Genomic DNA, 24,903 nt, shown 5'->3' on the forward strand with positions numbered 1-24,903 from the left:
AGATTTATTGACACACGATTTAACAATACTTAAATTCATATCAGTATTTAAGTATTGTTAACATTATGTAATAGCATTTGGGTTGGGGAAGTGGTGCATTACCAGTTGTAAGAGGGATAGTTGTATTACTTTACACATAATTATGACCTTATTGTCTTTATTTAAAGATTATGTATGATCTCAGGAGATGTCTATGGGCTCAACTTGACAAGGGATGGACTTGTGATGGTTAATACTGAGTGTCTACTTGATAGGATTGAAGGATGCATAGTATTGATGCTGGGTATGTCTGTGAGGATGTTGTCAAAGGAGATTAATATTTGAGTCAGTGGGCAAGGAAAGGCAGACCCACCTTTAATCTGGGTGGGCACCATCTAATCAGCTGCCAGCAAATATAAAGAAGGCAATAAAAACACAAAAAGGCTAGACTTGCCTAGGCTCCCAGCCTGCATCTTTTCTGGTACTGGATGCTTCCTGACCTCAAACATTAGACTCCAGGTTCTTCAGCTTTGGGACTTGGACTGGTTTCCTTGCTCCTCAAATTCCAGACAGCCTATTGAGGGACTTTGTAATCCTGTGAGTTAATACTACTTAATAAACCTCATAAACTCTAGTTCTGTCCCCCTAGAGAAGCCTGACTAACACAGGGAGCATGAGTTAAAATGTGTGTGTGGAATCCTTCACGTTTTAGCCAAAAACCTCAACCTTTGCTTTTTCTCTGTATACTTATACATTAGAGATTTACTGGTATGCTTTTTTTTCCCCAGACTTTTAAAGAAAACACTTTATATTGGAAAAAAAAAAAAAATAATGGAATCTCATTTCAAAGTACAGCATATGTGAGTCAATCAATCTGAAACAATAACCATAACTCAAAATCTCCAAGACAGGAAATAAAACAGTACATATATATACTAAATTTTTGTCATAATTGAAGTTCCTCTTCATATTTACAAAAATGATATCAGTAAATACTGAAAGCAGCAAGATTCTTCTTTTTCATTTAATAACCAATTCCAGTAGCCTGAATCAAAATTTTCAGTTTTCTTTTCATAAACCACATTCTTGAATTAAAGTTATGATTGGATATTAACATGTCCATAGGGAAAGCTTCCTAGTCTATTTCAAAATCATATAAATAAAGAGCAGTTTTAATATGTCATTGCTGCTTAAAAAAATTTCCATACTTGCATAAAATGTACTGCTATTCTGAAGTACATTCCTTTGTAAGTATCAACCCTAGAGCTTAAAGAGTGCCTAGATATACCAAGCAGAATCTGTTCCTATCAAAAGATCATAATCATCTAACATTTGAAGTGTTATGTTTCTAGCCTGCCTTATGAAAATGTTTAAGAAAGCCAACTCTATGCACATAAACCGGTACATCTAGATGAAATAGATAAATTCCTGGGTACTTACACCCACCAAAGACTAAAACAGAAAGAAGTTGATTCCCTGAATAGACCAATAACAAGGTCTGAAGTTGAGGCAGCAATTAATAGCCTACCAACCGAAAAAAGTCCAGGAACAAAAGGGTTCACAGCTGACTTCTACCAGACGTACAAAGAGGAGTTGGTACCATTTCCTTTGAAACTATTCCAAACAATACAAAAAGAGGGAATACTCCCTAACCCATTTTATGAGATCAACATCATCCTGATAACAAAACCTGGCAGAGACGCAACTAAAAAGGAAAACTTCAGGCCAATATCCATGATGAACATCAATGCAAAAATCTTCAAAAAAAAAAAAAATACTGGCAAACCAAATGCAACAGCACATCAAAAACATTATCCATCACGATCAAGTAGGCTTCATCCTGGGGATGCAAGGCTGGTTCAACATACAGAAGCCTATAAATGAAATCCATCACATAAATGAAAATAAACACAAAAACCACAAAATCATCTCAATAGATGCAGAGAAGGCCTTCAACAAAATTCAACAGCACTTTATGCAAAAATCTTTCAATAAACTAGGTATCAATGAAACGTATCTCAAAATAATAAAAGCTATTTATGACAAACCCACAGCCAATATCATACTGAATGGGCAAAAATTAGAAGCATTCCCTTTGAAAACTGGCACCAGACAAGGGTGCCCTCTCTCATCATTCCTATTCAACGTAGTATTGGAAGTTCTAGCCAGAGCAATCAGGCAAGAAAAAAAATAAAGGGTATTCAATTAGGAAAAGAGGAAGTCAAATTGCCTCTATTTGCAGAAGACATGATTGTATATTTAGAAGACCCCCATCCTCTCAACCCAAAATCTCCTTAAGATGATAAGTAACTTCAGCAAAGTCTTAGGATACAAAATCAATATGCAGAAATCACAAGCATTGCTATATACCAGTAACAGACAAGCAGAGAGCCAAATCATGAGTGAACTCCCATTCCCATTCACAATTGCAACAAAGAGAATAAAATAGGAATACACTAACAAATGATGTAAAGGATTTCTTCAAGGAGAACTACAAACCACTGCTCAACGAAATAAGAGAGGACACAAACAGATGGAGAAATATTCCATGCTCCTGGTTAGGAAGAATCAATTTTGTGAAAATGGCCATACTGCCCAAAGTAATTTATAGATTCAATGTTATCCCCATCGAGCTACTACTGATCTTCTTCACAGAACTGGGAAAAACCACTTTAAACTTCATATGGAACTTAAAAAAAGCCCACATAACCAAGACAATCCTAAACAAAAAGAACAGAGCTGGAGGCATCATGCTGCCTGACTTCGAACTATACTATAAGGCTACAGTAATCAAAAGAAACATGGTACTAGTATCAAAACAGAGATATAGACCAATGGAACAGAACAGAGGCCTCAGAAGTAATGTCACACGTCTACAACCATCTGATCTCTGACAAACCTGAAAAAAAACAAGCAATAGGGAAAGGATTCCCTGTTTAATAGTGTTGGGAAAACTGGCTAGCCATGTCAGAAAGCAGAATCTGGACCCCTTCCTGACACCGTACACTAAAATTAACTCCAGATGGATTAAAGACTTCAACATAAGACCTAACACCATAAGGACACTAGAAGAAAACCTAGGCAAAACCATTCAGAACACAGGCATAGGCAAGGACTTGACTAAAATACCAAAAGCACTGGCAACAAAAGCCAAAATAGACAAATGGGATCTAATTAAACTTAAGGGCTTCTGCACAGCAAAAGAAATAATTAGAGTGAGCCAGCAACCAACAATATGGGAAAAAAATTTTGCAAGCTGGATATTACCCCATCTGACAAATGGGTAATATCCAGAATCTACAAAGAACTATAGCAAATTTACAAGAAAATAACAACCCCATCAAATGGTGGGTGAAGGATATGAACAGACACTTTAGAAAAGAAGACATTTATGTGGCCAACAAACATATGAAAAAATGCTCATCATCACTGGTCATTAGAGAAATGCAAATCAAAACCACATTAAGATAGCCACAGTTAGAATGGCGATCATTAAAAAATCTGGAGACAACAGATGCTGGAGAGGATATGGAGCAACAGGAACACTTTTACACTGTTGGTGGAACTGTAAATTAGTTCAACCATTGTGGTGGACAGTATGGCTATTCCTAATGGATCCAGAAATAGAAATACCATTTGACACAGCAATCCCATTACTAAGTATATACCCCTAAGATTATAAATCATTCTATTGTAAACATGCACACATATGTTCACTGCAGCACTGTTTATAATAGCAAAGACCTGGAACCAACCCAAATTCCCATCAATGATAGACTGGATAAAGCAAATGTGGCACACATAAATCATGGAATACTGTGCAGCCATAAAAAAGGATGAGTTCATGTCGTTTACAGGGACATGGATGAATCTGGAAACCACCATTCTCAGCAAACTGACACAAGAACAGAAAACCAAATACGGCATGTTCTCACGCATAGGTTGATGTTGAACAATGAGAACACATGGACACAGGGAGGAGAACATCACACATTGGGATCTGTGGGGGGGTGGGTGACCCAGGGAGGGATAGTGGGGGATGGGGAGGTATAACATTGGGAGAAATGCCTGATGTAGGTGACGGGGGGATAGAGGCAGCAAACTACCATGGCATGTGTATACCTATGCAACAATCCTGCAAGTTCTGCACATATACCCCGGAACTTAAAGTATAATAATTTTTTTTAAATGTTTAAGACAGAAAGAAACTCTTCTCCATATGTCAGTAAGTGAACAGAGAAATGACCATTTTCAGCATAAAAGCAGCTCATGGGCCTTGTAATGAAAAAAATGCATACAAGATAGCATTTGCTTTGATGAGAAAACTGAGCTAATCTGAGTGAGAGGAAAAAAAAAAAAAAACAGTAACAAAACTAGAAGCCAGATTGGTATTTTGCATCATGTATGCTGTTTGAAAATCTTTGGTCCTGAAGTAAATATTTGGCAGCCACAGTGATTATCAGTTAAAGCAATTTCAACAAAATAAGAAGTCATCATAAACGGGCTATTTGTCTGAAAGAGCAGTACCTATATTATAAAGATTATACTTCATGGCTTAACAACCATTTTCAAAATTTAACTCCTACTATCTTCCTATAAATTAAGAGAATATCATTTGTGTTCCATTATGCGATTACAAAAAAGTAAAAGTAAAAACAAAACAAAAAATAAACTGTCATGCCTAATTTTAGAATATTGTATTATGTAGCAATCCAAAACATTCGAAGTAAATTAAATAGTTTAACCTATGTGACAGGCAGATAAGCATTTCAAAAGCATAACAAAGTCCAATTATGTAGAGCAAAATGCAGACAGGAGTAGAATCTAACATTATGCAGACATTTTCTAAATAAAAGCTCCCTGTAGGACAACTATACATAAACATGGGTAAGGTAAGCAGAGACTAGTTCTGTGGAACCGTTTGAAAGCAAAAGTCTGAAACACAATACATTTTTCAGGTAGGCACCAAGTTATCCTGAAAATTTCTCATGTTGGTTATTCTGACATTTTTTTTTCATCAGATAGTCTAATCACATCAACAACACATGTGATTTACCAGAAAAAAAAAAAAATTCCCCCCTAACCAAAACACCATTCCAGATCCAGTACACATAAATATATCACTTTCATTGGAAGTGCTATTAGAATAGTCTTTGTAACTAGCCCAAAGCATATATTTAAGAAGTTGTTATAAACTGTTTTGTGATGTTCATATGTTTAATTCTTATGATATCTGTTTCTTGATAAATACAGCATTGTGCTTTTAGCAAGAATGGAAACCTCAAAATAATCACCATTATGCTTCTAAGACTTATGGGAGAATAAAGTAGGATGGTCCACAGATATAAAATGAAATCCACAATGTTGGAATTACAAATGTTTAGAGTGGCCCAGATTAGAAGACAAGCCAAAACCACCACTAGAAGAACGAAATATAATATGGTCCAAGATGTAACCTTAAAGTTTTGTCTGAACCCTCAGTCTGAATTGTGAGGATTGATCCTCAGTTTAGTCCAGCCAGCAGAAATTGACTGTACAATATTCTGTTGTATTCATTGTACAGACTGTGTACATTTAGTAGGTTCCTTTAATGCTACATTGTTGTACTTTTTGTCCCAGCAATTTGAGATATGCAAATTCCACAAGGTCATCAGTAAGAACAGGCCATGCTTCTTCTTCATCATAATTAGACATGTAATCTGCAATCATTGTACTAAAGTCTAAAAGAAGATTCTGGGGGATCCAAGATGGCCAAATAGCAACACCTCTGGATTGCCGTTACCAGTGAAAATGCAGAGGGTGAGTGATTATCGCATTTCCAAACAAATTTTTACTGCCCACAGACCAGGAGATTCCCAGGCGGAAAAGTGCCACGAGCCTCGACTGTGGCCATTTTAGCCAGAGCAGCAGGTCTCCACACAAAAACTCACACAAATCCGGGTGCCTTTTCAACTGGTGACAAGAACACCTGGAAGACAGAGTCACCCATTCAACTGATAAAAAGGGGAATGAAACAGGGAGCCAGGTGATCTGGCTCTGCCAGTCCCACCCCCACAAAGACCAGCAATCTAAAATGCTCTGGATTGAGAGTTTCACAGCAAGCACAGCTGGACCCGGGACAGTCCACCTCTGTGGGGGAAGGGTATTTACCATTACCGAGGCAGTCCACCACTACTGAGGCAGTCCGCCATTACTGAGGCAGTCCCCCACTACCAAGGCCATCCGCCATTACTGAGGCAGTCTACCAGACATACAAAAAGGAGCTGGTACCAATCCTTCTCAAACTATTCCAAACAACGCAAAAAGAGGGAATCTTTCCCAAATCATTTTATGAGACCAACATCATCCTGATACCAAAACCCAGCAGAGACTCAACAAGAAAAGAAACTTCAGGCCAATATCCATGATGAACATACATGCAAAAATCTTCAATAAAATCTGGGCAAACTGATTGCAACAGCACATCAAAAAGCTTATCCACCATGATCAAGTAGGCTTCATCTCGGGGATGCAAGGCTGGTTCAACATACACAAGTCTATAAACGTAATGCACCACAAAAACAGAAACAAAGACAAAAACCACATGATTATCTCAACAGATGTAGAGAAGGCCTTCAACAAAATTCAACAGCCTTTATGCCAAAAACTCTCAATAAACTAGGTACTGACGGAACGTATCTCAAAATAATAAAAGCTATTTACAGCAAACCCACAGCCAGTATCATGCTGAATGGGCAAAAACTGGAAGTATTCCCTTTAAAATCTGGCACTAGACAAGGATGACCTCTCTCACCAATCATATTCAATATAGTATTGGAAGTTCTAGCCAGAGCAATCAGGCAAGAAAAAGAAGTAAAGGGTTTTCAATTAGGAAATGAGGAAGTCAAATTGTCTCTATTTGCAGATGACATGATTGTATATTTAGAAGACCCTATCACCTCAGCCCAAAATCTCCTGAAACTGATAAGCAACTTCAGCAAAGTATCGGGATACAAAAGTCAATGTGCAAAAATCACAAGCATGCCTATACACCAATAACAGACATAAAGAGAGCCAAATCAAGAACGACTGCCATTCACAATTGCTGCAAAGAGAATAAAATACCTAGGAATACAACTAACAAAGGATGTAAAGGACCTCTTCAAGGAGAACTACAAACCACTGCTCAACGAAATCAAAGAAGACACAAACAGATGGAGAAACATTCCATGCTCATGGTTAGGAAGAATCAATATCATGAAAATGGCCATACTGCTCAAAGTAATTTACAGATTCAATGCTATACCCATCAAGCTACCGATGACCTTCTTCACAGATCTGGAAAAAAACACCTTAAACTTCCTATGGAATTCAAAGAGAGCCCGCATAGCTGAATCAATTTTAAGCAAAAAGACCAAAGTTGGAGGCATCACACTACCTGACTCCAAACTACACTACAAGGCTACAGTAATCAAAACATGTTACTGGTACCAAAACAGACATATAGACCAATGGAACAGAACAGAGGCCTCAGAGGCAACACAACACATCTACAACCATCTGATCTTTGACAAACCTGACTAAAACAAGCAATGGGAAAAGGAGTCCTTGTTTAATAAATGGTGTTGGGAAAACTATCTAGCCATGTGCAGAAAGCAGAAACCGGACACTTTCTGACACCTTACACTAAAATTAACTCCAGATGGATTAAAGACTTAAACATAAGACCCAATACCATAAAAACCCTAGAAGAAAACCTAGGCAAAACCATTCAGGACATAGGCATAAGCAAGGACTTCATGACTAAAACACCAAAAGCATTGGCAATAAAAGCCAAAATAGACAAATGGGATCTAATCAAACTCCACAGCTTCTGTGCAGCAAATGAAACAATCATTAGAGTGCACCGGCAACCAACAGAATAGGAAAAAAATTTTGCAATCTACCCATCTGACAAAGGGCTAATATACACAATCTACAAAGAACTAAAACAGATTTTCAAGAAAAAAACAAATCCATCCAAAAGTGGGAGTAGGAAATGAACAGACGCTTTTCAAAAGAAGGCATATATGAGGTCAACAAACACATGAAAAAAGGCTCATCATCACTGAGTATTAGAGAAATGCAAATCAAAACCACACTGAGATACCATCTCATGCCAGTTAGAATGGCGATCATCGCAAAATCTTGAGACAATAGATGCTGGAGAGGATGTGGAGAAATAGGAACACTTTTACACTGTTGGTGGGAGTGTAAATTAGTGCAACCATTGTGGAAGACAGTGTGGCAATGCCTCAAGGACCTAGAAATAGAAATTCCATTTGACCCAGCAAATCCATTACTCGGTATATATCCAAAGGATTATAAATTGTTCTATTATAAGGACACATGCACACAAATGTTCACTGCAGCACTGTTTACAATAGCAAAGACTTGGATACCAAGCCAAATGCCCATCAATGATAGACTGTACAGAGAAAATGTGGCACATATACACCATGGAATACTATGTAGCCATAAAAAACGATGAGTTCATGTCCTTTGTAGGGACATGGATGAACCTGGAAAGCATCATTCTCAGCAAACTAACACAAGAACAGAAAATCAAACACCACATGTTCTCACTCATAGGCGGGTGTTGAACAAGGAGAACACATGGACACAGCATCACACACTGGGGTCTGTGGGGGGGATCTAGGGGAGGGACAGTGGGGGTGGGGAGTTGGGGAAGGATAACATGGGGAGAAATGCCATATGTAGGCGATGGGGAGGAAGGCAGCAAACCACATTGCCATGTGTGTACCTATGCAACAATCCTGCATGTTCTTCACATGTACCCCAAAACCTAAATGCAATAAAATACATTTTAAAAAAGAAGACTCCAAGTGTCTTTTGGTATTGATCATTTATGATGTTCCAATAAAAATTTATTCCATAAGTCTAACAATTTAAATCTTCCATCAAGCACTAAGTTCCAGTATGCAATGGCCATTTCTTGATCTAATCCTTTTTGTCCTGGATTCTTTGCAAAATTAAAAGTAAACTAGTAAAAATCCTTAAATCCTCCCGGTTCTTTCAATTCTTGTTCCATCTTGGTTATCTAGGCCTTTAGTTTTTCTATTCTGTCACATCCTAATTCTGTCATGCCACCCATGAACTCCCGTTTGGAAAACTCACACCGTGTTGCTACTCTGAACTTCCATGCAATAATCAACACACTAATCCTGGCTGGATCGAGTGCAAGGTCATCACAGAACTGCTGTATACAATCTATTCCAATTTTATTCTCCTCTTGAGAATCTTTGTATCTATTGTATAGTTGTTCTAACTTCTTCCTGTCCAATTATCATTTTACACTCCCTCATATACAGAGTTCAGGATTTTGGAAGAAATTATCTGTTGCAACATCTAACTTCCAGTCATTTTGACATAGACAACTTACTGCTGTTTTTTCACTAGACTTTGTGAAGATTATAAACTGATGACTTCTGCGATGATTTCAACTTGTTGATGCTGGTGTCCTCCAGTCCTCTCCCAGGATACTTTCTATAATTAAAAATAAATGTAAAATTAGCCTATGGAATCTGTGATAACTCTTCTTCTATACAGAGACTTTCTAGAAGTTTTTCACCATTTCTTGTTTTGTGGCTAATTCTAGATGCTTAAACTTGTTTGAAAATGTATCTCTAAAGTGTTGCATCCTCTATATAATCCAAATACATTCAAAATAATATTCAGCAAAAAGATCAAGTCACCGATATAACAATTATTAAAACCAAGTGCTATTTTTTATACAAAATGATTCAGAATACAGTTTATGAAGGTAAATGTAACAACTGTTTGTTCTGTATGTTATTCAGGCTGCCACATATAAAAGCACTTGAAACATAATTTATACTAGATCCTTCTGCTTATAGTACCCTAATGCTCTCCTCTTATAGAATGATGAGCCATATTTATTCTTAAAGTACAGTTTAAATATAACTTTCCTTTTTCTTTAGTTATCTTTTTTCCCTTTTATTTCTTATAGCATACAACACAAGGTACTGAACTGATTTAGTCTATATCTATACCAGATTTTGAGATACTCAAAGACAGAATTTGTGTTCTATTTTCTTTTGGTGTCATCAGTAGCTAGTACAGTAACTAGAACTCAAAAAAGTATCAGTAAATAATCTTGAACTTAATTACAATAATGTAAATACTCCTTCTGCTTGAGAAAGCGCAAGCGTGAATAGGGAGAAATGGGGGGGTGAATATTTAATTTAAAGTCTGCAATGAAAAGACTATGTATTGATCCAGTTTCTCCTCACTAAAACTACTTGGGGAAGGCATCATCCATATTTGACAGATGAAAGAATTGAGACTCAAAGAACTTGGTCAAAATCAAAGCTAATAAATGTTAGAACAAAAGCATTTGAACCCTCATCTTGTTCCAATGCTAGAGCTTTTGTTTTTCTTTTTAATGCACCTTTGTAAAAGATCAAAGAATATAACATACAAAAAGAAAGTTTTTAATCCACATTTTGCTAGATCTCAGTTTATAATTGACGATAATCTTCAAATGTAAATGTAAGTTAAGAACAGAAATACATCCCAATGTTTGCTTTTTGATTTATTTTTACATTGTTTATTTCTTAGACATTACATCTGCTATGGTTAGTTAAGATTGCTGTGAACTTGTATAATCTGAGATGGCTATTACTTTAAATGGTAGTTCTTAGTGCATGTAGATGATATTCCCACCTGTTCTACCTTCAGGTAAGGAAAAAGGGTACAACCAGTTCCTTGACCTGCATTCTCAACTACATGTTGTGCTTCTGCAATTTACACACATTGGGAAGTGTGCCTATTGGGACTTTGACTTTTGTTTGGTTTTTAGGAAAAGAAAGTACAATGTATTGTGGAACACATCCATAAAAAAATAAACCTTGTTGGATGTACAATTAGTGTGATTTATCTTGTTTGACTCCTTTGAGTACCTGAAATATTGGCTACAATACTCACATTTGAGTCTTCATACATATAGCCATACAAATTTCTATATAAATATAGATGTGCTATGCAGAGTGAACATACATTTTTTAACGTCAACTCCAAGTCCCTCTTCTCCAGGAAATTTGTAACTATTAATCAGTGTGGTCAATAAAAATCATTTCAATTCTAGCCAGTCTAAGTTTTCATTTTCAAGATCTTGCTAATGCAATCCTACATAATCATGGACTCTTAAGCCATACATTTCATATTCTCTAAATTATGCTATATTTTGCTATCATAGCAGAATATAAATCCTTGACTTGATCATTTTCATGCCTGTTTTGTTTTGTTTTGCTTTTTAGCTTGTTGAGAAATTCAGTTAAACAGGCATTGGGCTTTCAGTTTATCTGTGATATGCTCTGTTACCCAAGATATTAGTTAAGTATAGTTTTATTTATTTATTTTCAATAGGTTTTTGGATAACAGGTGGCATTATGTTACATAAATAAGCTCTTTATTGGTGATTTCTGAGATTTTGGTATACCAATCACCTGGAAAATTTATAGTCTGAACCCAGTGTGTAGTCTTTTATCCCTTAATCCCCTTCCACCTTTCCCCCCAAGTCACCAAAGTCTGTTACATCATTCTTATGCCTTTGTGTCCTCATAGCTTAGTGCCCACTTATGAGTGAGAACATAAACATATGTTGTTTGGTTTTTCATTCTTGAGTTACTTTATTTAAACTAATGGTCTCCAATTCCATCCAGGTTGCTTCAGATGCCATTATTTCATTCTTATTTTTATGGCTGAGCAGCATTCAGCTTTATACATATATATACACACACACACACACACACACACATATATATATATTTTATATAAAATATATATGTGTGTGTGTGTATGTGTGTGTGTGTATACATACCACAGTTTCTTTATCCACTTATTGATTGATGGGCATTTGGGCTGGGTCCATATTTTTGCAATTGCAACTTGTGTTGCTATAAACATGTGTATGCAAGTATCTCTTTTGTATAATGACTTCTTTTCCTCTGACTAGAAACCCAGTAGTGGAACTGCTGAGTCAAATGATAGATTCACTTTTAGTCTTTAAGGAATCTCCACATTGTTTTCTATAGCGGTTGTACTAGTTTATATTCCCACCAACAGTGTAAAAGTGTTCCCTTTTCACCAGATGCACACCAACATTTGTTGTTTTTTAATTTTTTGATTATGCCCATTCTTGCAGGAGTAAGATGGTATCACACTGTGATTTCTATTTGCATTTATCTGATAATTAGGGATGTTGAGTATTTTTTCATGTTTATCAGCTGTTTGTACATCTTCTTTTGTAAATTGTCTAGTCATGTCCTTAGCTCGCTTTTTGATCAGATTGCTTGTTTTTTTCTTGCCAAATTGAGTTCCTGGTAGATTCTGGATATTAGCCCTCTTTCAGATGTATAGATTGTGAAGAGCTTTTCCCACTCTATGGGTTGCCTGTTAACTCTGCTAATTATTTCTTTTGCCATACAGAAGCTTTCTAGTTTAATTAAGCCCCATGTATTTATCTTTGACTTTATTTCATTTGCTTTTGGGTTCTTGGTCATGAAGTCTTTGCCTAAGGCAACCTAGAAATGTTTTATCAATGTGGTCTCCCAGAATTATTATGATTTCAAGTCTTAGATTTAAGTCCTTAATCCATCTTGAGTTGATTTTTGTATAACATGAGAGATGAGGATCCAGGTTTATTCTTTCACATGTGGCTTGCCAATTATCCCAGCACCAATTGTTGAATAGGGTGTCTTTTCCTCACTTTAAGTTTTTGTTTGCTTTGTTGAAGATAATTTGGCTATAAGTATTTGGGTTTATTTCTGGGTTCTCTATTCTGTTCCATTGGTCTATGGGCCTATTTTTATACCAGTACCATGCTGTTTTGGTGACTAGTATAGTTTCAAGTTGGATAATGTAATGCCTCCAGATTTGTTCTTTTTGCTTAGTCTTGCTTTGGGCCCGTTTTGGTTCCATATAAATTTTAGGATTTTTTGTCTAGTTCTGTCAAGAATAATCACAGAATCTTGATGGGAATTGAATTTTTAAGTTGATTTTGGCATTATAATCATTTTCACAATATTGATTCTATCCACCCAAGAGCATGGAATGTGTTTCCATTTGTTTCTGTCATCTATAAATTTTTCATCAGTGTTTCATAGTTTTCTTTGTAGAGGTCTTTCGCCTCCTTGATTAAGTATATTCCTCAGTCTTTCATTGTTTTTCAGCTATTGTAAAAAAGGTTGAGTTATTGATTTGATTCTCATCTTGGTCGCTGTTGGTGTATAGCAGAGTTACTGATTTGTGTACGTTAATTTTGCATCCTGAAACACTGCTGAATTCATTTATCAGTTCTAGGAGCTTTTGGTGTAAGTCTTTAGGGTTTTCTAGGTATATAATTATGTCATTGGTGAACAGCAACAGTTTGACTTCTTATTTTCTAATTTGGATCTCCTTTCTTTCTTTCTTTTGTCTGATTGCTCTGGCTAGGACTTCCAGTACTATGTTGAATATAAACGGTGAAAGTGAGCATCACTGTCTAGTTCTATTTCTCAAAAGGAATGCTTTCAACTTTTCCTTGTGCAGTATTATGCTGGCTGTGGGTTTGTCATAGATGGCTTTTACTACATTAAGATAAAGTCTTTCGATGCCAATTTTGCTGAGAGTTGTTATAAAGGAATGCTGGATTTTTGTCAAATATTTTTTCGGCATCTATTCGGATGATGATGTCATTTTTAAAATTCTGTTTATGTGGTATATCACATTTATTGATTTGCACCATCCCTGCACCGCTGGTGTGAAAGAGACTGAATCATGGTGGATTATCTTTTTGGTATGCTGTTGGATTCAGTTAGCTAGTATATTATTGAGGATTTTTGCATCTATGTTTATCTGGGATATTGATCTGTAGTTTCTTTTTCTATTTTCATGTCCTTTCCTAGTTTTGGTAATATGGTGATACTAGCTTCAGAGAATGATTTAGGGAGGATTTCCTCTTTCTCTATCTTTGAAATAGTGTCAATAGGCTCCTTACCTGTTGAGGGCTTCTTACTTCAGGCATCTGTAGATCTTTACAGAAGGCTTTATATATTTGCCAGTGAAGGTTCAGCCTGTGCATAGGGAAGTCCACAGATGGCAGAAAAGTGAAGTTCCTAGAGCAACCCCAAACACTACAAAGGGGAGCTCATAAATAAGTATCACAGCTTTGTCACTCATCAGGGAGACAATTCTGACTCACAGAAATCTCCAGCAGGCCTAAGCCCCAATTTCTCATAGTGGTAATCTTCTCATTCGAATATTGGCTTCTGACTAAATCCATTTTCTACTGCTATAACAGAAAACCATAAACTGGGTAATTTACTTTAAAAAGAAATTTATTTCTCACAGTTCTGGAGGCTAGGAAGTTCAAGAGCATGATGCTGACATCTGGCAAGGCTCAATCCATGTGTAAGGCAAGAGGCAGAGAACAAATGGAGCAGGAGTGAACTGATCCTTTTATCAAGATAACTAACGCACTCCTATGATAACAGCATTAATCCATTTATGAGGGCAGAGCCCTCGTGACCCAACATCACCTCTTTAAGACCCCACATTTTAATACTGTTATAAATGACAATTAAATTTCTTTTTTATTTTTATTTTAATTTTTTTAGAGACATGGCCTTGCTTTCTTACCCAGGCTGTAATACAGTGGCACAATCAGAGCTCACTGCAGTCTTAAGCTCCTGGGCTCAAGGGATCCACCTGCCTCAATTTCCTGAGTAGCTGAGGCAACAGGTGTGAGCCGCCACATCTATTTTCTTCCACATGTTTTGTAGAGATGGGAGTCTCACTATTTTGTCCAGGCTGATCTTGACCTCCTGGCCTCAAATGATCCTCCTGCCTCAGCCTCCCAAAGTGCTGGGATTACAGGTGTGGGCCACTGTACCCAGCCTAAATTTCAATGTGAGTTTGGCAGGGACATCCAAACTATAGCTGCTTTTCCCCCTACTGTCTCACTTCCCTACTGGTGCTACCTGTGATCTCCTCCCACCTAACTTCTAGCCCCAACTCCTGTGATAGGTAAGAGTCACTTCAGAAACAGCGTTCATCAGGTGATACTATGAAAATTTGTTCTTTCCCATATACAAAGAACAACACCAGCTCCTAACTCTCTCATTCCACTAGAATTGACTTTTGTTTATGTTTTAGGTGCTTCCTTTCTCTGTAGCTTGGCAGTCCTGTGACAATGTCTATTGTACTCTGCTTATGGTAGCAAAATTAGGGGCATTTAAAACTTCTTGGTAGAAGAAGAGTCACTGTCCTATCTGAGTTCTAAAATGAAAATAGATTCCCTCCCACCCTGAGAATAAAGCAGTGCCTTTGCAGTTTCAACTACTCCTTCCTTTCCCAGATACCTTCCACCTCTGTGGTTACTATTTAACCATTCATATTCCTTTCCCCATATGCTCCCAAATAAGCATTTACCACCCTTTTCATCTGGTAAGTTACACACATACTCACACACACACACACACACACACACACAGAGGAGAGAGAGAGAGACAGCAAGAGAGGGAAAGCTTTATTTAATAAGTATATTGATATCTTATTGCTACTATGACAAATTGTCACAAAATTACTGTCTAAACAACATAAAACTTATCTTATAGTTATGGAGGTATATATATAAGTGTACACACACACACACACATATACATCTATATAAAGGTATACATATATATATATATATATACACACACACACACACACACATATACACACACCTATATAAAGGTAGCATTCTTAGCCTATATTCTTGGCATTCTTAGATAAAAATTATGTGCTATGTATAAAGACAATCTTATTACCCTACTTATCCTAGAAACAAAATCAATCTAAAACATTGAACTTATGAGTTCACATCCTCAAAGTTGCCATCATTGAGAACTTGCAGTGTATAAGATAGTCAATGTACTAAGCTATATTCATCTTAGCATGGCCTTCAAAATCAGATAGGTCTGAACTTAAATTTTTGCTCTGCTACCTGGTAAGTGGATATAACTCTGGACAAGCTATTTAAGCTCTCTGAATCTCATTCTCTCAAGTGTTAAAGAGACAATCATGCCTTCTTCATAGGTGTGATAAGTGGATCATTTCATTATTTCAACAGCTGACACAATTCCTCAATAAATGTTTGTCATTGTTTAAAAAATTAAATAAGAAGACTTTTAAATTACATATAGGATTACCATGTGTTTATATTTTTAACCTTTCCAAAATTATACCAGAATGAAAATCGACAAATTAAAATGCTTTTAAGCCACAACATAGAGAATGAGAGAAGAGGTAACAGTAAGTGGAATTATTTCAGCAAATATTTGAGAGCTGAAAAAAATAGATGGAAGAGTTGTAACTGACATATCAGAATACAGAAAGTTAAAGCCTGCATTAATTGCAGAGGATACCAAAACTAAGCTAGGTAATTGACCCAACAAAATCCCTGGAAGATCAGCTTTTGAAGCCAACCAACAAAACTAAAACTAGGGCGATAGTAAAACTTCAGTGGTTGCCAGGGTCTAGGGCATGGGAAAGGATGAATAGGTAAAGCACAGAGGATATTTAGGAAATGAAAATACTCTGTATAGTACTATAAGAATAAATTGATACCATTATACATTTGTCCAAACCTACAGTATGTACAATAGCAAGAGTAAACCCTAATTTAAACTATGAACTTTGGATGATAATGCTGTGTCAATGTAGTTGATTAATTTCAACAAATGTACCACTTTGTTGGAGAATGTTGCTAGTGGCTATGCATGTGCGGAGCAGAGGGGCATATGGGAAATATCTTTACCTTCTGCTCAATTTTGCCATAAACCTAAAGCCCTGAAAAAATGTTATTTTAAAAACTGGAAACTGTTCTAGAATAAAAATAGATCTTCTGAAAATGAAAGATATTTTAGATAGAATTTTTAAAAATCAAAAGCAGGATGGCAGTTCAAGTTGAGAAATCCAGGAAAGTAAACTAAAATGTAAAACAAGATAGAAAATAGCAAAGATGCAATAACAAAATTAGAGAATTGCACTCAGCTTTCCAACATCTAATAGGAGTTCCAGAAATCCTGAATATTGATATTATTTTAAAATAGATTTGGTTTCCCTGAAGTGAAGGAAATAATTTTCCAAAAGGAAAGTGCTCCAGAATGCCTACCACAATAAATGAAAGAAAACTACAATTGGAAACATCATTAGAAATGTTACCAAGTTAAAAGAAGAGTTGGAAAGCTTACAAGATACACACGCACACACACACAGAGACACACATAAACAGATCCTTAGAAAATAATGAGCATTTATAAAAAAGAATGAGTTCACATCCTTTGCAGGGACATGGATGAAGCTAGAAGCCATCATTCTCAGCAAATTAACACAGGAACAGAAAACCAAACACCCCATGTTCTCACTCATAAGTGGGAACTGAACAATGAGAACCCATGGACACAGGGAGGGGAACATCACAAACCAAGGCCTGTTGTGGAGTGGGAGGCAAGGGGAGGAATAGCATTAGGACAAATACCTAATACATGCAGGGCTTAAAACCTAGATGACAGGTTGTTAAGTGCAGCAAGCCACCATGGCACATGTATATCTATGTAACAAACCTGCATGTTCTGCACATGTATCCCAGAACTTAAAATAAAATTTTTTAAAAAGAAAATAATGGGTATCACATGACAATAGCAGTACTAGATATTCAAAGATAGTGGAGCAAAATCTCTCAACTTTTGATGCCAAATTATTCTCAGTCTAGAATTCTATGTTAGCTGTATCAGCCTTAGTTGCAAACAAAGAAATGCACACAGTAGCCCACAAGAAATTAATATTTGAAGGGCAGTAGGTAGCTCACTGAATCACTGGGAGGGCTAGAGAAACAAGTTCAAGCTTAGGCTTCCAGTACCAAGGCCCAGAGCCACACTGAAGAACTACTCTGGTAAGAAAACTTTATTCCTCCATCAATCTTGCATTAGAATTCACCATAACTACTCCTATTACCAGCACCAGCGAAACTGCTGCCCCTGAACCTTCACCAGCAAAATTCTTGCCCCTTTCAAAGCTCAAGCTATGTGTTTCTTAGTGGAAATCTTGTAAACAAGATTTCCACTAAGTTACAAAGTTACAAAGGAGGCTCGTGGAGAGTTACTAAGTTACAAAGGAGGCTCGTGGAAAGTATATTCTGCATCACACCTTGGAAAGACAGAACTCACAAAACAGAGAACCATAAAAGTATAGAGAGGATGTCTGAGAGATATTCAATGGCCACTATTCCAGCCAAATGATAGATACATAGTATTCTAGACAAATTATCAATCAAATGTAAGAATAAAATAAAGGCACTTACAAGCATGTAAGAATTCAAAAAATTTATTTCCCATGCACTGTTTTCTAGACAGATGCTGAAAAATAACCTTCAGCAAAATAAGGGAATAAACCAAGAAAAGAGAAAAAATGGTATCCTTCTTTATAGATGTTGCCGGGGAAAGAATGGGAAAGCGGTGTGGAATAAAAGACTACCTGTTGGCTACAGAGTACACTGCTCAGGTGATGGGTCCACCAAAATCTTAGAAATCACCCCTAAAGAATTTATCCACGTTAACAAAAACAAACAACTGTACTCCAAAACTATTAAAATAAGAATAAATTTTTTAAAAGTTAGCTACAAAAGAAGAAGAAAGAGGAGGAAGAGATGAAGAAGAGGAAGAAGGAGGAGGAAGAGGAAAAAGGAAGAAGAAGGAGGAGGAGGCGGAGGAGGAAAAGAAAGGAGGAGGAGGAGGAGGAAAAAGGAGGAAGAAGAAGAAGACAGAGGAAGAAGAAGAAGAAGAAGGAGGGGTAGGAGGATAAAGGGGAGGAGGCGGCGGCCGCAGCAGGAGGAAGAAGGGGGAAGAAGGAGGAAACAGGAAGGAGAAAGGAGGAAGGAAGAAGGAAGAAGAGGAGGAGGAGGAGGGGGAAAAAGAAAAAGAAAAGAGGAGGAGGAGGAGAAGAAGGAGGAGGAGGAGAAGGAGGAGGAGGAGGAGAAGGAGGAGGAGGAGAAGGAAGAGGAAGAAGAGGAGGAGGCGGCAGTGGCAGCAAGAGGAAAGAGGAGGAAGAAGAAGGAGGAGAAGGAAGAGGAAGAAGAAAGAAGGAGAAGGAGATGGAAGAGAAGGAGGAGGGAGAGGAGGAGGAGGAGGAAGAGGGGAGGAGGAGGAGAAAAGAAGAAAAGAAGTAGTAGTAGTGGAGGAGGAGGAGGAGGACAACAACATGGAATTCTAGAAATAGGATTGAGCAATGAAGAAGATTAAAGGAAATTCCAGGATGACTTTTGTTCATGAGGCCTAGAGTGTAACCAGCTGAGATTGGAGAATGATGAAGGAATAGGAGGCCTTGTTTCAGATGGGAAAAAAATCTGTAGTGTGTTACCTATGTTTTCACATTTGAAAAAATGTGAGATTTATTGGAGCCTTTGCAAAACTGGAAAATAGAGTAATAGAAACAGAATGATAAAAATAGTACAGTAATGGAGTAAATTTAGAAAAGAAAATAATAGTACACTACCAGGCTCAGCCATAAATAATATTCAACTATTCAGTAATGTGGAGACTAGGTACCGAGTTAATTAAAAATTGTATTAAACTAATATTGAGAGAACAGTATGAGATAATATGTGTATGTGTGGAAGGAGTGTGTTGAAATGGAAAGGTCCTGAACTACCAACATGGGAACGCTAAAAAATACTAAGACTGATAAATTTAAAAAACAGAGACATAGGCATAATTTTTTTTTTTTTGGAAATGGCGTCTAGCTCTGTCGCCCAAGATGGAGTGCAGTGGCCTGATCTTGGCTCATTACAAGCTCTGCCTCCCAGATTCAAGCGATTTTTCTGCCTCAGCCTACCAAGTAGCTGGGATTACAGGCGCCTGCCATCACACCCAGCTAATTTTTGTATTTTAGTAGAGACGGGGTTTCACTGTGTTGGCCAGGCTGGTCTCGAATTCCTGACCTTGTGATCTGCCAGCCTTGGCCTCCGAAAGTGCTGGGATTACAGGCGTGAGCCACCACACCCGGGCCAGGCATAAGTATTTTTGAAGATGCTGGACAATTACAGAAGAAACCAGAAAAAAGCTGAAGTTGACAAATTAGGACAGTAAGACTGGAGAACAAGGAAAAATGGGACAGTAGACCATATAGTTTTTTTAATTCCCCCATTTGTCTCATTTGATTTTTACCTCTATAAATGTATTTACATTGACAAATGTAGCATTACTTTTTCAAAAAACTATATTTGCAAATGATGACATGGAAAGTAGATCTCAAGAGCCTGAGTATCAGGTACATAAATTTTTAAATAGGAGAATTTGTTTTGTATAATAGAAGAAATCAATTTGAAATTCTAGTGAATCTAACAAGAAAAAAAGGTTAAAAAAAAAGTGTGGGGGTGGTTAAGAGTCAGTAGCCAGCAAGAAGGTGAAATTTTGTACCATATATACATAATTTTTCCCCATGACACTACAAAATCATCAGCACCATATTTTAAACTCAAAATGATTGGTGTGAGTGATTTGTGACAAAGAAACTAGAGAAGAAATTGTCATTCTTTAAAACATAGTTGGCAACCAATGGAGGATCCAATAGGCTGAGTTAGCCCTTAAAAATAATGTCCTTGAGAATTAGCAGAAATCTGAGGAGGATTTTGAATTTTCAGATTTGATTTTTCCTGGAACTAGAGCAGCAACAAAGTACCCAGCTGATACCAGATTTACTGTGGAGTACACATAAAATAATGTATCTGATAAGCTTAGCACAGTGCTAGCCCATAAAGCATTCCGTATAGGGTACATATTATATACACTCTCACATGAGACTCACAACAACCCTCTAGGGTATGCAATATTAACCTTATTTCAGAGGAAGAGGCTCAGAGGCATGATTTCTTCAAGATCACACAGATCAATGTCTTATCAAACCAAGGTCTCTGACCAATACTAATAGAATCACCCAATTCATCCTTAGGTAGAAGTAGAACCATGCACACTAAGAAGATTATTTCTCCGGTATACTGTTTTTTAAAAGAGTGTGACAAGATGGAAAATATATGACCTTTCTCTTTGGAACCTAAGATGCACTATCCTTAAACAGACTGAATGGGAAAAACTGAGTAGGAGTGGAAATGATGGTGATAATTCAGAGAAAATTTTAAATATGTTCATATTTCATGTAGGAGAGTTGCTTGGGTTTTTTATGACATGTTGTTGTGGGAGGTTAACTTCTGTCTCTATTCTGTTTTAAGAAACTTATCTCCCCAATCACTCAATATGTTATTAGATCCTGAATATTATCGTGATTCTGAGTACTGTATCTTCAACTACCAAAATAGAAAGTCTGAAAATACCAAAAAGAATTAATGAATTAAGAAATACTGTATACAAGTATCTTACTTAGAGACATATTGGAAAATTAGATGTGAGCATGATGTACCAGTGCCTTGTATCATTAACAATCATGTTGTCTAGGTTGTATCATTAATAGAATTATTTCGTTTTCCACTGTCCCAATTTACTGTATTATCTTGCTAAGTACTATCACAGAAAGGAGTTCATTGAAAACTATATGTCCTGTGTCTTATAGATCACTCTCTTTGATCTCCAAATTTTTACAGACCATCTAGTCTTGCCATTATGTATTCGAGAACCTTGCACAGGATCAACGTCAACAATCTATTGGACTCCAAACCACAGGTGCAACCAAGAATTACTCATGGGATAAAACTGGGGAACATACAGAGGGAGGTGGAAAGATAAACTAGAAGATACATGTCCCTAAAAGTACTCAGATTCAGTAGCCTCTTCTGTACTAGTCAATAGATTCTTACCAGCTTTATGTGTCTGTCCGATAAGCCACCAGTCTGTGACTTCTTGTTAGAAGTGCTCTGTGCTTGTTATTGACATCTTTTTCAAAATCAGAAAGATATTACCATCCTCAGTTCTCACTGATTTTTCAGAGGCCACGTGCAAGGATTCAGCAAACTCCTTTGTTCTTTGAAAAGATGCTGAGTCCCAACTAACTTCCAGAGGTACTAGCTACCAGAGGAACTGGGACAGGGGGTGGAGAAACAACAGACTTAGAGCTTAGAGTGTAGAAAGATAAATAAGTCTTGGCATAACCATACAAATACATATGTACTTACAAATTAAAATATACACTGTTATACAGGGGCTAGCAGGGACTAGGAGTATTGATCTGTGTTAGGTTGTCCAAGTCTCCAAGGGCATATTTCATCTAGCAAGAGACCTGAGCTCATTTAAATCTGTTAGGTGCTGTCTCAAAGTATCTTTACTTGTATAGACTTAGATTTCTCAATAACCAATGTTCGTTTCACCCTCCTATGATTTGAAGATTACTCCATTTGACAGTAAAGACAAAAGCAAAACAAAACTTGAGGGTTTCTGCTCCTTCCTATCACTTTTCAATATTATAATGGCAGCCCTGATCAGCACATGGTCTTCATTGACCTTTTGCTTCAAACACAGCTTTTTAAAAATCAACTTCTAATGGTCATTGTGTGTTTGTTTGAGTCTCAGATTTTAATTTGGATGCCAAGCTTTCTGACTCTATTCTTAAGCAGTTAGTTGAGTAAAAAGATGGCTTTGGTTCAGATTCAAATCCTTAATCAAGCACTAACAAGTTATTTTATCCTACGCAATTTATTTTATCTAAGCCTCATTTTCCTCATTTAAAAATATGAATAGTAATTTATAACTTGTAATGCTGTGGTGAAGGTTACAGGAGCAAAACGTCTAGTACAATGCCTGGCAGAGACAACAGCCCACAAAATAACTTATAGCTATTATTATGTTGAGACAGAGTCTTTTTCTATCACCAGGCTGGTGCAGTGACACAATCTTGGCTCACTGCATCCTCTGCCTCCCGGGTTCCAGCGATTCCCCTGCCTCAGCTTCTAGAATAGCTGGGACTATAGGCGTGCAAACACCACCATGGCCAGCTAGTGTGTGTGTGTGTGTGTGTGTGTGTGTGTGTGTAGGCATGTATTTTAGTAGAAATGGAGTTTGACCATGTTGGCCAAGATGGTGTCCTGACATTGTGATACACCTGCCTTGGCCTCCAAAAGTGCTGGGATTACAGGTGTGAGCCACCATGCCCGGCTGGCTATTATTTTTATAGGTCCAACCAATAAATGTTTGTCCCTCACCTGTGTTATGGATTTCTTAGAAGCAAACTATTCTTTCTACTTCTTTTCTCTCTCATATAATACATAAGCACAAAGTACCTAATAAATAGAACATACTACCACATTAGTGAAGGTTCTTCAGAGAAACAACAGGCAGGTGCATTGAATATTAATACCACTGAGAAAAACTTAAAAGGAATTCTATACTTAGCAGTAGTTTTAGTTTAGCAAGGAAGACTTACTTTTACCTTGTAAATATTAAACTTTATGCACCTTTTCCAGTGAAACACAGTTTACCACTAATTGCCACTGTACTGGCCTCTGCAAAGAACGTTCGTACACTGTATTTACTGGACTATACTTCAACTTTTGCATTTCTGTTCTCAGAAAACACATATCCTACATAACAGGGGCTTAGCTCCCTACACCAAGCAACTCTCTACCTGATATTTTCATTAAAAGAAGCAATGTGCGCAGTTATTTTGATGTCTGCTAAGCAAAGGTAAATTTCATTAAACACCATTAGTGTGAGGTAGAGAAGAAAAAAAAAACTAGTTCTATATTTTACAGACTCTTTGCCAATAGCAAAAAACTTTTAGCTTTAGGTGGATATGATGAGGAAAAAAAGAAGAGAGTGCTTACTACCAAGTCATTAAAGTACTATTGTAAACATGTCAAATTTTACAGATGAGCCTTACTTTCTAAAACATAACAGAAAACCATCTGTGTTTAATGAATCAATTGACTTCTAGCAGTGTAGTCTAGCTGACGTTTTTCCAGCAGTATCAGAATACGACTGTGATCCACTTATTAACTAAAATTTCTCCGTGTCTTTCTCTTAATAAAAGAAATAAGTTCATTTTATCCCTAGCCCTGCAATCCCATTTCTATAATAATCCCAAGAGCCCTGATTAATAGATACTGTGAATGCCCAGGTCCCCTCCAATTTTTTCACAGTTCCTGTTACCCCTCCTCTGGCTTCCGTGTGTCTGTGTCACTGACACCACACCTAGGACTCTCTCAGGAGGACTTCTCTTGGGCCATGGAAACTACTGTGTCTGGAAAGGCAGGCATCTAGAAGTGCCTGGATATTGACCAACCACGCTTGCCCTGAGGGACATTCTTTTGGGTTTGTTTGTTTGTTTTTTTAACTTTTAAGTTCAAGGGTACAAGTGCAGATTCTTTACATAGGTAAACTTGTGTCGTGGGATTTTCTTGTGCAGATTATTTTATCACCCAGGTTTTAAACCTAGTACCCATTAGTTATTTTTCCTGATCCTCTCTCTTTTCCCATGCCACACCCTCTGAAAGGCCGGAGTGTGTGTTGTTCCCCTCTATCTTAACTAATAGTGCCATTGTTGGAAAACCTGACTCCCATGTCTCCACTTGGAATAAACTTTGAGGTGTAAGTTATCCTCCAGAGCTCTCCCGTGATGCCAGGCAGAGGCTAGGCCTTTAAGTAAAGTTGGATTCTTGCTTGGCCTCTTCCTCTTCCCTGTCCTGCTTTTCCCACTTAAATCAGAGATCTCACTGAAGCGCTTCTTTAATAAATCACTGGCATGCAAGTCTTTTTCTCAAGGTCTACTACACCTGGGATGCTTACTCTCCACAGAAGGATCCATTCTGGCTGACAATTCTGTATATTAGTCAAGGTTCTTCAGAGAAACTGAACAAATGGTGTGTGTGTGTGTGTGTGTGTGTGTGTGTGTGTGTGT

At 37.2% G+C, this 24,903-nt stretch overlaps 1 pseudogene; it reads right to left on the reverse strand.

The window, feature by feature from the left end:
* Positions 1-5,572: 5,572 nt before the first annotated feature.
* Positions 5,573-24,903, reverse strand: part of LOC108290546 — a 23,297-nt pseudogene continuing 3,966 nt past the window's right edge.

The sequence above is a fragment of the Cebus imitator genome, unplaced genomic scaffold, assembly GCF_001604975.1.
Source record: "Cebus imitator isolate Cc_AM_T3 unplaced genomic scaffold, Cebus_imitator-1.0 Scaffold439, whole genome shotgun sequence".
Lineage (NCBI taxonomy): Eukaryota > Metazoa > Chordata > Mammalia > Primates > Cebidae > Cebus > Cebus imitator.